The 14,757-nt window shown below is 41.1% G+C and overlaps 1 pseudogene; it reads left to right on the top strand.

Moving 5' to 3' along the window:
* Positions 1-1,914: 1,914 nt before the first annotated feature.
* LOC141104592 (uncharacterized) lies at positions 1,915-8,966 on the top strand (annotated as a pseudogene).
* Positions 8,967-14,757: the final 5,791 nt, after the last annotated feature.

Below are 14,757 nucleotides of genomic sequence, written 5' to 3'. Positions count from 1 at the left end.
TTGCTTTAAAAAAATATATAATGTTTGGGGGTTCAAAGTAATTTTTTTGCAAAAAAAAATAACTTTTTCATGTAAACAATGAGTGTCAGAAAGGGCTTTGTCTTCAAGTGGTTAGAAGAGTGGGTGATGTGTGACATAAGCTTCTAAATGTTGTGCATAAAATGCCAGGACAGTTCAAACCCCCCCAAATGACCGCATTTTGGAAAGTAGACACCCCAAGCTATTTGCTGAGAGTCATGTCGAGTCCATGGAATATTTTATATTGTGACACAAGTTGCGGGAAAGAGACAATTTTTTTTTTTTCTTGCACAAAGTTGTCACTAAATGATATATTGCTCAAACATGCCATGGGAATATGTGAAATTACACCCCAAAATACATTCGGCTGCTTCTCCTGAGTACGGGGATACCACATGTGTGAGACTTTTTGGGAGCTTAGCCGCGTACGGGACCCAGAAAACCAAGCACCGCCTTCAGGCTTTCTAAGGGCGTGAATTTTTGATTTCACTCTTCACTGCCTATCACAGTTTCGGAGGCCATGGAATGCCCAGGTGGCACAAACCCCCCCAAATGACCCAATTTTGGAAAGTAGACACCCCAAGCTATTTGATGAGAGGTATAGTGAGTATTTTGCAGACCTCACTTTTTGTCACAAAGTTTTGAAAATTGAAAAAAGAAAAAAAAAATGTTTTTTCTTGTCTTTCTTCATTTTCAAAAACAAATGAGAGCTGCAAAATACTCACCATGCCTCTCAGCAAATAGCTTGGGGTGTCTACTTTCCAAAATGGGGTCATTTGGGGGGGTTTTGTGCCACCTGGGCATTCCATGGCCTCCGAAACTGTGATAGGCAGTGAAGAGTGAAATCAAAAATTTACACCCTTAGAAATCCTGAAGGCGGTGCTTGGTTTTCGGGGCCCCGTACGCGGCTAGGCTCCCAAAAAGTCCCACACACGTGGTATCCCCATACTCAGGAGAAGCAGCAGAATGTATTTTGGGGTGCAATTCCACATATGCCCATGGCCTGTGTGAGCAATATATCATTTAGTGACAACTTTTTTGTAAATATTTTTTTTTTTTGTTGTCATTATTCAATCACTTGGGACAAAAAAAATAAATATTCAATGGGTTCAACATGCCTCTCAGCAATTTCCTTGGGGTGTCTACTTTCCAAAATGGGGTCATTTGTGGGGGTTTTGTACTGCCCTGCCATTTTAGCACCTCAAGAAATGACATAGGCAGTCATAAACTAAAAGCTGTGTAAATTACAGAAAATGTACCCTAGTTTGTAGACGCTATAACTTTTGCGCAAACCAATAAATATACGCTTATTGACATTTTTTTTGCCAATGACATGTGGCCGAATACATTTTGGCCTAAATGTATGACTAAAATTTAGTTTATTGGATTTTTTTTATAACAAAAAGTAGAAAATATCATTTTTTTTCAAAATTTTCGGTCTTTTTCCGTTTATAGCGCAAAAAATAAAAACTGCAGAGGTGATCAAATACCATAAAAAAAAAGCTCTATTTGTGGGAAGAAAAGGACGCAAATTTCGTTTGGGTACAGCATTGCATGACCGCGCAATTAGCAGTTAAAGCGACGCAGTGCCAAATTGGAAAAAGACCTCTGGTCCTTAGGCAGCATAATGGTCCGGGGCTCAAGTGGTTAATGACTAAATTCGTATTTTACTTTTTAATTTTTTTTTCATTGTCTGCATTTCTAGATGGTATAATCAGCATATATAACATTGTATGTAACATAATATCCTACAAAATGTACACTGACTGTAGTATTTGTATTCTACACAAGGTGGTGATCTCACTTTTTGTGTGTAAAACTCTGACAGGAAGTGATGTCACATAGAAGCAGGAAATTCCAGGTAATTGTTGAGTTGGGAGGAAGTAGAGTGACAATTGGAAACCGTCAGCAGAGGAGGTAAAAGCAACCTAAATATAGAGCCATTTATCCAACTGTCCATCCAGAGTCTCTGGTTTATAGACCAGATACATCCTAAATATAGAGCCATTTATCCAACTGTCCATCCAGAGCCTCTGGTTTATAGACCAGATACATCCTAAATATAGAACCATTTATCCAACTGTCCATCCAGAGCCTCTGGTTTATAGACCAGATACATCCTAAATATAGAGCCATTTATCCAACTGTCCATCCAGAGCCTCTGGTTTATAGACCAGATACATCCTAAATATAGAACCATTTATCCAACTGTCCATCCAGAGCCTCTGGTTTATAGATACAAGAGATATTGGATTGGAATGCTGTGATGAGTGGGGCTCCTATGTACATATGTATGTGCCTGAGTTTATGTATGTAAGTGTGTGTTTACGTATATATATTTATGTGTATGTAAGTGTGTATGTACGGTATGTGTGTGAGTTTATGTATAGTGTAGGTGTGTGTATGTACTTATATATATGTGTATGTATGTCTGTACATTACTGTTAGGCCTTGTTCACGTGAACATACTTAAGCATACACCCGTGTGAGGGCCATGTATACCCACACAGGCATAAGATACAAAGGTGTTGTGTGCACACCGGTGCAGTCAGTCCCATTCATGTCAACTGGGATGCAGCACGGCCAGATGCTACTAATTTGCCATCCATGTGAGTACAGGTCCCCAAACACAGACAGTGTACCCACACGGATTTCATAATTGTGAGCAGTGGCTGTGCACTGCATCCTAACTGACATGAATGGGACTGCCTGCATGAGAACGCACTGAACACCTGTGCATCCTCATGCCCGTGGGGACAAACATGACCCTCACACGGGTGTACATTTATGTATACCCATGTGAACAAGACCTAACATTAATGTATAGATATTCATAAATACAGGCCACTGACAGGCATTTATGATGGGGGTCAGTGTGTACAGGGAGGGGGATATCGTAAAATAGGAACAGGAGAAGTGTATACAGGGGGGCAGTGTATACAGGGAAGTCAGTGTATACAGGGCTGCAGTATATACAGGGAAGTCAGTGTATACAGGGGCAGTGTATACAGGGAAGTCAGTGTATACAGGAGGGGCAGTGTATACAGGGAAGTCAGTGTATACAGGGGGCAGTGTATACAGGGGGCAGTGTATACAGGGAAGTCAGTGTATACAGGGAAGTCAGTGTATACAGGGGGCAGTGTATACAGGGAAGTCAGTGTATACATGGGGGCAGTGTATACAGGGAAGTCAGTGTATACAGGGGGGAGTGTAAACAGGGAAGTCAGTATATACAGAGGGGCAGTGTATACAGGGGGGCAGTGTATACAAGGAAGTCAGTGTATATAGGAAGGCAGTGTATACAGGGAAGTCAGTGTATACATGGGGGCAGTGTATACAGGGAAGTCAGTGTATACAGGGGGCAGTGTATACAGGGAAGTCAGTGTATACAGGGGGGCAGTGTATACATGGGGGAAATGTGTAGAGAGGGCGGGACAGTATGTACAGGGAGTGAATTTCATTTGGGATTAATTTCCTGGTTGCGATTTGTTTTTTCTAATTAGACTAAAAATCCACGCCAAATATTTGGTTTTAAATTAGCCACACCCACTTTTTAGCATCACCGTCTCCCTGGTAGGGGCCCCAGTGCATTACTTTGCTCAAGGGCCCATATTGCTATTAAGACAGGATTCTGGGACGTCTGTAGTGACCGTTATTACTTTTGCTCTTTACGCAGGATTATACACAAGATCATTGACCTCCTGACAGGAGAGGTGAGCGGTGAATTCTTAGACATTGCCCAGTAACAGACAAGGGATGTGTCTGGATGGTGACTGTATCATTGTGTGTGTCAGGTTCCTATAAGGTGTCAGGATGTCACTGTCTATTTCTCCATGGAGGAGTGGGAGTATTTAGAAGGACACAAGGATCTCTACAAGGACATCATGATGGAGGATCAGCCTCCCCTCACATCACCGGGTAAGAGGAGACTTTATTGTAAAGGAGAGAGCAGTACGGAGGGTCCACCTAGATCCCCCATCATCTGATAAACACATAGAAACAATGTATTCAGTCAGTGTGTGTGTTTCCTACAGATGGATCCAGTAATGGGAACCCACCAGAGAGATGTCCCCGTCCTCTGTATTCCCGGGATTTCACACAGGAAGATCACACCATCCCTCACCATCATCAGGTAGGTGAAACTGAGCATGGAGACCTCAAAAACAATTCTAAGGTATGAGAGGACATTTTTCTGTGTAATCTTTTGTTCCTTTTCTTCAAATGTATTCTATCATCTTTGGGGTTTAGGGTAAAGAACTGAAAGACATCAAAGCTGAGATTAAAGTGGAAGAAGAAGAGATGTTGGTGAGTGGAGATCAGCAGTCTATGGGAAGAGATGGTCCTCTGTATTCCTTGGATCCTATACAAGAAGATCACACCATCCCTCAGCAAGATGAGGTACATGGGAGTAAACATGGAGACCAATGTACTCTGAGCTTTTATATGACATTCTTTTATTTAAACTTGTTTTCCCTTTTTACCATGTATGCAATCGTTTTTGGAGTTTAGGGCGAAGAACTGAAAGTCATCAAAGTTGAGATTAAAGAGGAAGAAGAAGAGAGGTTGGTGAGTGGAGATCAGCAGTCTATGGAGGAGGGGGAGATGACTATGGAAAGTAAACAGGAGGAATCTTCTCTACATATTGACACAGGTAAGTAATACACACTAAATGCAGAAACAGTTCACATTTTTCCTGCAAAAAATTAAGTCTTTTTTTAAAAATATTTTCTGAGATACAATATTGAGTCATTAGAAACCATTACCTGTGGAATACTATTCAACATTTTTAAAGCTCTTCTGCAAGGACTACTTTCTGTATACAGAGGTTAAACCATTTTTCCCTCCAAAAATACAGTCTGTTCTTCCCATGTTAAAGAATTTTACATCCTTTATTATGTACAACGTCATGTTCCCAACAAATGAGGAGGAGATACTGTAGACCATATGAAAGGTCCATCTCCATTCCTCAATATAACGTCATGTTCCCAACAAATGAGGAGGAGATACTGAACACCATATGAAAGGTCCATCTCCATTCCTCAATATAATGTCATGTTCCCAATAAATGAGATGGAGATACTGTACACCATATGAAAGGTCCATCTCCATTCCTCAATATAATGTCATGTTCCCAATAAATGAGATGGAGATACTGTACACCAGATGAAAGGTCCATCTCCATTCCTTATTATAACGTCATGTTCCCAATATAATTCGTCATGTTCCCAATAAATGAGATGGAGATACTGTACACCATATGAAAGGTCCATCTCCATTCCTCAATATAACGTCATGTTCCCAATATAATTTGTCATGTTCCCAATAAATGAGATGGAGATACTGTACATCATATGAAAGGTCCATCTCCATTCCTCAATATAATGTCATGTTCCCAACAAATGAGGAGGAGATACTGTACACCATATGAAGGGTCTATCTCCATTCCTCAATATAATGTCATGTTCCCAACAAATGAGGAGGAGATACTGTACACCATATGAAAGGTCCATCTCCATTCCTCAATATAATGTCATGTTCCCAACAAATGAGGAGGAGATACTGTACACCATATGAAAGGTCCCTCTCAATTCCTCAATATAACGTCATGTTCCCAACAAATGAGGAGGAGATACTTTACAAAGGCTTTGACTTTGAAAGGTCCATAACTGTTAAAAGTCTGTTTCCATTTTCACAATAACAATGTCATCAATGCACAAACTCTATTACCCCGTGTTGTTTGGGTGTATTATATTCTATGTGGCTTGTATTTATATTTTTCTAGAATGATTGCATCTAATACTAAGACGGAGGTCTTTGAAGTTGGTAAAAGTTACATCAAAATAATTGACTTCTGAATGAAAGACTAGAAGAATTCTTATAACACTTTTTTCTAAAAATTCCTTTCCAACAGATGAACTCTGTGTACGGAATATGAATACCTCAGATGAAGATCCTATTCTATTACCAGATTATGGACAAGATAACGGGACAGCACAACATTGTCCAAGAACAAATTCCTTTGGTCAAATAATACATCACAGACCTTACTGTTTGGCAAAATCAATGAATCCCTCTAATGCTGAGGAATCCTCTGATTATTCACATAATATGACTTCAGACATTCATCTAAAATCTCATAGTGTGGATAGATCAGCAGATCCCTCTAATTCCAAGGAGTCTTCTTTATATGATGGAGGGATTCATATAAAAGACAATTCTTTGGCATGTTTAGAGTGTGGGAAACCTTTCACTGACAACAGAGCACTTCTTAGACACCAGAGAACTCACACACGTGAACATCCGTCTTCCTCTTTGGAGTGTGGGAATTGTTCCACTAAGAAAGGAGAATGTCCTACACACCAGACAAATAACATAGGTGAGCACCCCTTTTCCTGTTCAGAGTGTGGGAAATGTTTCAATAGGAAAGGAAAACTTGATAGACACCAGAGAATTCACACTGGTGAACGTCCTTTTCTCTGTTTAGAGTGTGGAAAAGGTTTCACTAAAAAAGAAAAATTTATCATACACCAGAGAATTCACACAGGTGAACGTCCTTTTCTCTGTTTAGAGTGTGGGAAAGGTTTCACTAAGAAAGAAAAGCTTACTGCACACCAGAGAACTCACACGGGTGAGCGCCCTTTTTCCTGTTCAGAGTGCGGAAAATGTTTCACTCAGAAAAATATCCTCCTTACACACCAGAGAATTCACAGGGGTGAGCGTCCTTTTTCCTGTTCAGAGTGTGGGAAATGTTTCACAGAGAAAGGAGGCCTTATTAGACACCAGAAAACTCATACACATGAGCGTCCTTTTTCCTGTTCAGAGTGTGGGAAATGTTTCAGTCAGAAAAGAATCCTCATAATACACCAAAGATATCACACAGGTGAGCGTCCTTTTTCCTGTTCAGAGTGCGGAAAATGTTTCACAGAGAAAGGAGGCCTCCTTAGACACCAGAAAACCCATACACATGAGCGTCCTTTTTCCTGCTCCGAGTGCGGGAAATGTTTCATTGTGAAAGAAAAACTTCTTCGACACCAGACAACTCATACACATGAGCGTCCTTTTTCCTGTTCAGAGTGCGGAAAATGTTTCACTCAGAAAAGAATCCTCCTAATACACCAGAGAATTCACACAGGTGAGCGTCCTTTTTCCTGTTCAGAGTGCGGGAAAGGTTTCACAGATAAAGGAGGCCTTCATAGACACCAGAAAATTCATACACACGAGCGTCCTTTTTCCTGATCCGAGTGTGGGAAATGTTTCAAAGAGAAAACCCCAGAAAGGTCACACAGGTGAGCACCCGTTCAGATGGTCAGCGTGGGGGAAATGTTTCATGCAGAAAGGAGACCCTCTGAAAACTCACATGGATGAGCACCCAAGTTTCTGTTTTGACTGTGGGAAAGATTTCACTCAGAAAAGCATAATACTTCGAGAATTCACAAGGGTGACTATCCTGTTTCATGTTCAGAGTGTGGAAAATGTTTTTCTTGGAAAGAAAGCCGGGTTGGACACCAGAAAATTCACTGAGGTAGTAAAGAAGGATACAAAGTCAGTTTAAAACATTTTCAGTGAAATAGTATTCTACATTTCTACACCTCTTTCCGAAAAGTATCCTTTCTGTATACAGAAGGTATATACGTTTTTTCCTCCAAAAACACACCATCTGTGCTGCCCTGACTCCAGACAGAGAACGTCACACCATTCAGTAATGAAAAGATTATGAAACCTTAACAGTTGACAATAAAAATATTGTAGATGCTCCTACCCCACCTCCTAATGGTCCCAATAATGGCGGTGAAGGTATTGTAGGCCATATAGTATACAGAGCTTCAGTTCTCCCCCAAAAATCTAATCTTTAAATTTACCACACTACCCGATGTTCCCAACAAATGAGGAGGAGATACTGTACACCATATGAAAGGTCCATTTCCATTCCTCAATATAATGTCATGTTCCCAACAAATGAGGAGGAGATACTGTACACCATATGAAAGGTCCATTTCCATTCCTCAATATAATGTCATAGTCCCAACAAATGAGGAAATACTGTACACCATATTAAAGGTTCATCTCCATTCCTCAATATAACGTCATGTTCCCAACAAATTAAGAAGACATACTGTACACCATATGAAAGGTCCATCTCCGTTCCTCAATATAACGTCATGTTCCCAACAAATGGGGAAGAGATACTGTACACATATGAAAGGTCCATCTCCATTCCTCAATATAATGTCATGTTCCCAATAAATGAGCAGAAGATACTCTACACCGTATGAAAGGTCCATCTCCGTTTTTCAATATAACGTCATGTTCCCAAAAATGAGGTGGAGATACTCTACAACAGGCATATGCAGATAGCAGACCTCCAGCTGTTGCAGAACTATAAGTCCCATGAGGCATAGCAAGACTCTTAACAGCCAAATGCATGGCACCCAGAGGCATGATGGAACTTGTAGTTTTGCAATAGCTGGAGGTTCACTAACTGCATATCCCTGCTCTACACCATATGAAAGGTCCATCTCCTTTTCTCTATATAACATCATGTTCCCAACAAATGAGGTGGAGATACTGTACACCATATGAAAAGGTCCATCTCCATTCCTCAATATAATGTCATGTTCCCAACAAATGAGGTGGAGATACTGTACGCCATATAAAAGGCCCATCTCCATTTCTCAATATAACGTGATTTTCCCAACAAATGAGATAGAGGAAGATTTGTTAGAATTATCACAGTACAAATGTCATCATTGCACAATGACTGTTATCCAGTTTGGTTTGAATGTATTTTATATTTTATCTGATTTGTATTTATACTTTTTGTTATAATTGCTCCCCATTCCATGCCAGAACTCTGTGAAACTGTTGAGTACTGTACCAACATATATGACTTCTGAATGCTAAACATGAAGCATACTTTAATATTTATTAATAAATTGCTTTCCAGCAAATGGTCTCCAAGAATAAAATTTACTTGTCAAAATATATGTCACAGACCTTACCATTTGGAGAGATCAATTGATGTTGAGGAAACTTCTTATAAATCACATACTGTTACACTAGATATAAACTCTGGAATCCCACAGTCTGATTAGCTTAGCAGATCCATCTAATCCTATGTAATATTTTTAATGCTCTGAAGGAGTTTACACAGTACAGCATTGAGAATGTATGTAAAAGCTGTCAGGGTCAGGCTCAGAGACCAGTAACTTTAGCAGTAGAGAGGCTCGCTCCCACCGACCATTTGAATAGGTATACAAGCCGGTTACTCTGGCAGATTACGGGGGCTCACTCAAGGTGCGGGGTCTAAGCACTAACTGGTATTGACTAGAGCTCCCGATGGTGGGTTTTGCTGAATTTTAGCATCAGGTTGCGGTCCTCGGGATCGCCCCACCTGGAGGTGGGGAAGCCGGGGTCCAGTAGCAGATATAGCAGGTAGCAATCAAGCAGAAGCATAATCAGTTAACCAGAAGTCAGTAACAAGTGGTTGCAGGTTGAGATTAAGAGGAAGTATAGTCAAGGAACAAGCCGAAGCTCAGTAACAAGTGGTTGCAGGTTGGGATCAAGCAAAAGCGTAGTCAAGGAACAAGCCAATGGTCGGTAACAAATGGTTGCAGGTCGTGACCAAGCGGAAGCTTCGTTGAGGAACAAGCTAATGGGCGGTAACAAGTGGTTCCAGGTTGGGATCAATCAGAAGTGTAATCGAGGAACAAGCCAAACGTCAGTAAGTAATTGCAGGTAGGGATCAAACGAAAGCGTAGTTGCGGAACATGCCAAAGGTCAGTAACAAGTGGTTGCAAGTTGAGATCAAGCAAAAAGGTGTAGTCGAGGAACAAGCCAAAGGTCAGTAACGAGTGGTTACGGGTTGGGATCAAGCAGAATAGTAGTCGAGAAAGTAAAGTGGTACCAAAGATATAGATGCCACAAAAGTTCATGTGAGGAGCAAAGGGTTCAGGAGAAACAAGGCAAGGTTGTCTCAGGCAAGTTGTCCAGCAACTTAGGTGGCTCAACAAGAAGAGATACTACCAGGTGTAGCAGAGGTTGCTGGTTCAGATCTGGGTCCTAACAAAAGCAAACCTAAGTTCTCCGTTAAAAATCCCTGTAGAGAAAGAAAAGAGAGAAAGAAAGAGAGGGTATTGGCAGGTTAAGAGAAGGGGAAGGGGGTAGAAAAGAGAAAAAAAGGGTCGGGGAGAATGGATTTTTACTTCTATAATAGAGCCTGAACAGACATCTAGATCCTTTTTCATATCTAGAGTGCAGGAAAAACTTCCTTCAGAAAGAGGACCATCTTAGACACCAAAGAAGTCCCATAGATGAATTTCCCAATGTGGAAATCTTTCATACATAAAAAAACACCTTCTCGAACGTCTTCTCGAACGCCAGAGATTTCATACAGAGCGTCCTTCTTTTCTGTTCACAGTATGGGAAATGTTTCTGTGACAAGGCAAAACCTATTATACCTCAGAGAATTCACACAGGTGAGCACCCCATTAATGTGGGAAAGGTTTTATCTAGCAGGGGGCCTTCTTATACACCACAGAATTCACATGGGTAAGGGTACTTATTCCTGTTCAGAGTGCGGGAAACTTTTTACTTAGAAAGGACAATTATGAGACACCAGAAAAGTCACACAAGTGATCAACCTTTCTCGTGTTTAGAGTGCGGGAAATGTTTCATTCAGAAAGATGACCTTCTTACACACCAAAAAATTCACAAAAAACTTTTGTAACTCTATGAGCCTGAGATTCTCCATGGGTGAGGGGGCAGATAGAACCAAGTGATGTACAATGCAAACCAATATGCTTTGGGGATAGTGGCGTGGTGAAATTAGTAGTGGTTTGCATTATTTCATGTTAATATGGTCCTTAAAGCATCCAGAGTGTATACGCCTTCATGTGTGACTCTATAGTCACATGGGTTGCACAGTTAAGAACGAAGGGAAATCAAGAGCCTGGAAGGGAACTGAAACTGGAGCATGCTCGGTAGATGACAGGTGCTCTGCAGAATCTTCAGCTCCAGCGGGGACAGAGACAAGGAAGGAGGGTCAGTGCACAGCAGGATCAGCCAGGTTTTTGCAGAATGCAGAAAACTAGTCTCATCGTCAGAGTGAGTATTTTCAGCATGTAATACAGCATGTACTGACAGTTTTAAATTAAATGGGTTTAATGACACTTTAAATTACTATTTAATTTTTTTTTAATTTAATTGTTGTTTTTTCATTCATTTGATCCCAGGTATAATCTGTGTGTGACAACAAAAGAATGAGTAATGTGTATGATGGTGATAATATTAAAAGCAATGCAAAAATATGGAAATATACTGTATACCCAGGATTAACTGTGTATATGATTGTATTTCACTGACAAAATTCTTGTTTTCCTTTTTTTTATTGTCTGCATTTATATGAGGTACAATCTGTATTCAATATAGTATGCAACATTGTAGAATTCTGCACTACATAACATAGCCTGCAGGATCAATATTTTCCTCAAAGGAGATCTGACTTAGGCCTCATGCACACAGATGTTTTTACAGCTGCTTTTTTGAGCGTTTTTTGCAGCTTAAAAACGCCTGTCTATATTAGTCTATGGCTTCATGCCTACCTAGGCATTTTTGAGCTGCAAATGGCATAGGCGTTTTTAAGCTGTAAAAAAAAACAGGACCAGTGCGTTCCGTGGCGAGGCGCTAGAGCTGTAAAAACGCGAAATGCGAAAAAACGCAGATGCAGCGTTTTTGTGCGTTTTTGAGCTCCGGCGTTTTTTTGCTCCAAAAAGTTGATTGGACACTGTAATCTCTGTAAAAACAGGAAATTCCTGTCTGGACATTAGATTACCCAAGAGTCCTTTGCACAGCCGTGTGACTGTGGGTAGGACAGAGAAGAGTTTGAAGATGGCTATGCAGTGGAATAACGTCCTTACAGGATGTCTCCAATTTACAAGCTGACCTCAATGCACTGTCTGATTGGGCGTCTATGTGGCAGATGAGGTTTAATGTTGATAAATGTAAAGTTCTGCACTTGGGGGCTAAGAATATGCATGCATCATACATACTAGGGGGAGTACAACTGGGGGAATCCGTAGTGGAGAAGGATCTGGGGGTTTTGGTAGATCATAAGCTCAATAATATCATGCAATGCCAAGCTGCAGTTTCCAAAGCGAGCAAAGTCCTTTGTTGTATTAAGAGAGGTATGGACTCCAGAGAGAGGGATATCATTTTGCCCCAGTTCAAATCATTAGTAAGCCCTCATCTGGAATATGCAGCTCAGTTTTGGGCACCAGTTCTCAAAAAGGATATCGGGGAACTGGAGAAAGTGCAGAGAAGGGCAACCAAACTGATAAGAGGCATGGAGGAGCTCAGCTATGAGGAAAGATTAGAGGAACTGAATTTATTTATGAAGAGGAGAATACGGGGGGATATGATCAACATGTTCAAATATATAAGGGGTCCATATAGTGAACTTGGTGTTGAGTTATTCACTTTACGGTCAACACAAAGGACAAGGGGGCACTCTTTACGACTGGAGGAAAAGAGATTTCATCTCCAAATACGGAAAGGTTTCTTCACAGTAAGAGCTGTGAAAATGTGGAAAAGACTCCCTCCAGAGGTGGTTCTGGCCAGCTCAGTAGATTGCTTTAAGAAAGGCCTGGATACTTTCCTAAATGTACATCATATAACTGGGTACTAACATTTATAGGTAAAGTTGATCCAGGGAAAATCCGATTGCCTCTTGGGGAATCAGGAAGGAATTTTTTCCCCTGCTGTAGCAAATTGGAGCATGCTCTGCTGGGGTTTTTTGCCTTCCTCTGGATCAACTGTGGGTATAGAATTGGGTATATTGGATTGTACGATATTTTTTTTTGTTTTTTTGTTTTTATGGTTGAACTGGATGGACTTGTGTCTTTTTTCAACCTGACTAACTATGCACCTATGTAACTATGGCAAGTGCTGTGTCTCAAGTTGGCCTTATAAATGCTGTACAGGCCCATCCTGAACTGTAGGATGTGGCACATCCACTACATGGAGACCACATCAGAAAAGTTAAAGCATAAGAGGCTATAAGTGCTGCCATTACCCCTGGCTGGGAAGACATAAGACATGGAGAAAGAAAGGAAATAAGTAAGTCTATTTTCCTTGAATGCATGATCTATTTCTGTGTAATGTAAATGAAGATTGCATATTAAACCCTTTGTTTTCCACGTTATTTTAGGCAAAATTTTACAGCGCCGCTGGAAGTCACTACGCGACCGTGTCAGGAGGGACCTGACGGATGAAGACAAGGCAGCACGTAGTGGAGCACCAGTGCCTGCGAAAAGACCACATGTGTACTATAATAATTTGCTGTTCTTATGGCAAAATATGATGAACAACACCAGACCGTAAGTTTTTTTTTTTGTTTTTCATATATTTGCCTATGTACATTACTTTTTAGGCGGTATGTTCCATGGCTATTGTAACCACTTGCCGACCGCCGCATGTACATATACGTCGGCAGAATGGCACGGCTGCACAAATGGGCGTACCTGTACGTCCTTTTTAATTTGCCGCCGCGGCGGCACGCGTTCCCATGGCGAGGTCCGTGAGTCCGACCGCGGGTCCTGCGGACTCGATGTCCGGGGGGACACACCGGCGATCGTCTCACGGGGAGGAAGAGGTTAACCCCTTCACTGCCAGGGTCATTTTTACAGTAATCATTGCAACCTAATCGCACTGATCGCTGTAAAAATTACAATGGTCCCAAAAATGTGTCAAAATTGTCCGATGTGCCCGCCATAATGTCGCAGTCAGGATAAAAATTGCTGATCGCCGCCATTACTAGTAAAAAAAAAAATTATTAATAAAAATGCCATAAAACTATCCCCTATTTTGTAGACGCTATAACTTTTGCCCAAACCAATTTTCTTAATTAAAATATGTAGAAGAATACATATCGGCCTAAACTAAAGAAAAAAATTTTGATTTATATATTTTTTGGGGGGGATATTTATTATATCAAAAAATTAAAAATATAACTTTTAAAAAAAAATTTAAACTTTTTTTTGTTTATAGCGCAAAAAAAACCGCAGAGGTGATCAAATACCACCTAAATAAAGCTGTTTGAGGGAAAAAAAGGACGTCAATGTTTTTTTTGAGCCACATTGCACGACCGCGCAATTGTCAGTTAAACGTGACGAATCGCAAAAAGTGCTCTGGTCTTTGGCCAGCTAAATGGTCCGGGCTGAAGTGGTTACGTTTATACATTTTGTATTGTCTGCAGGACAACTTCTAACATTAGACAAAGAGAGGTGGCTGCAGAAGAGGCAGAGGTTCAGAGACCAAGCAGTCCCATGGTGAGCACTGGATCTCCACATGCAATGAGTGAGGGAGGTGTTCAGTGCACAGATGAGGTAACTGCTTAGGTCTGCCTGTCTATCTCATTGTCTGTCCATGTACATGTCAATGTAAACATTTTTGTTCTTTTGCAGGAATCCAGGGCCTTGGAATCGGTGTTGACTGCCAGTCAACAATGTGGAGAGCAGCGCGGTCGTGGCGGTGTTCGTGGACGTCAGACGAGGGGCGGCTTCAATATGTAGGCAGATGACAGAGTGTTAGCACTGCTGCAGGAAGTGCGGCAGGAGAGGCGCAGTATGGATGCCTTTTTGGATACCAGCAACCCACGCGCCTGCTTCTGCCACAGCCTATACCACATCCTGGAGGACATTGGGGGAGACCAAGAGAAGCATTGTATGGATCGCATTTATGGTA

The sequence above is a fragment of the Aquarana catesbeiana genome, linkage group LG08 (genome assembly GCF_042186555.1).
Source record: "Aquarana catesbeiana isolate 2022-GZ linkage group LG08, ASM4218655v1, whole genome shotgun sequence".
Classification (NCBI taxonomy): domain Eukaryota; kingdom Metazoa; phylum Chordata; class Amphibia; order Anura; family Ranidae; genus Aquarana; species Aquarana catesbeiana.
This window is presented reverse-complemented; position numbering and strand designations above follow the sequence as displayed.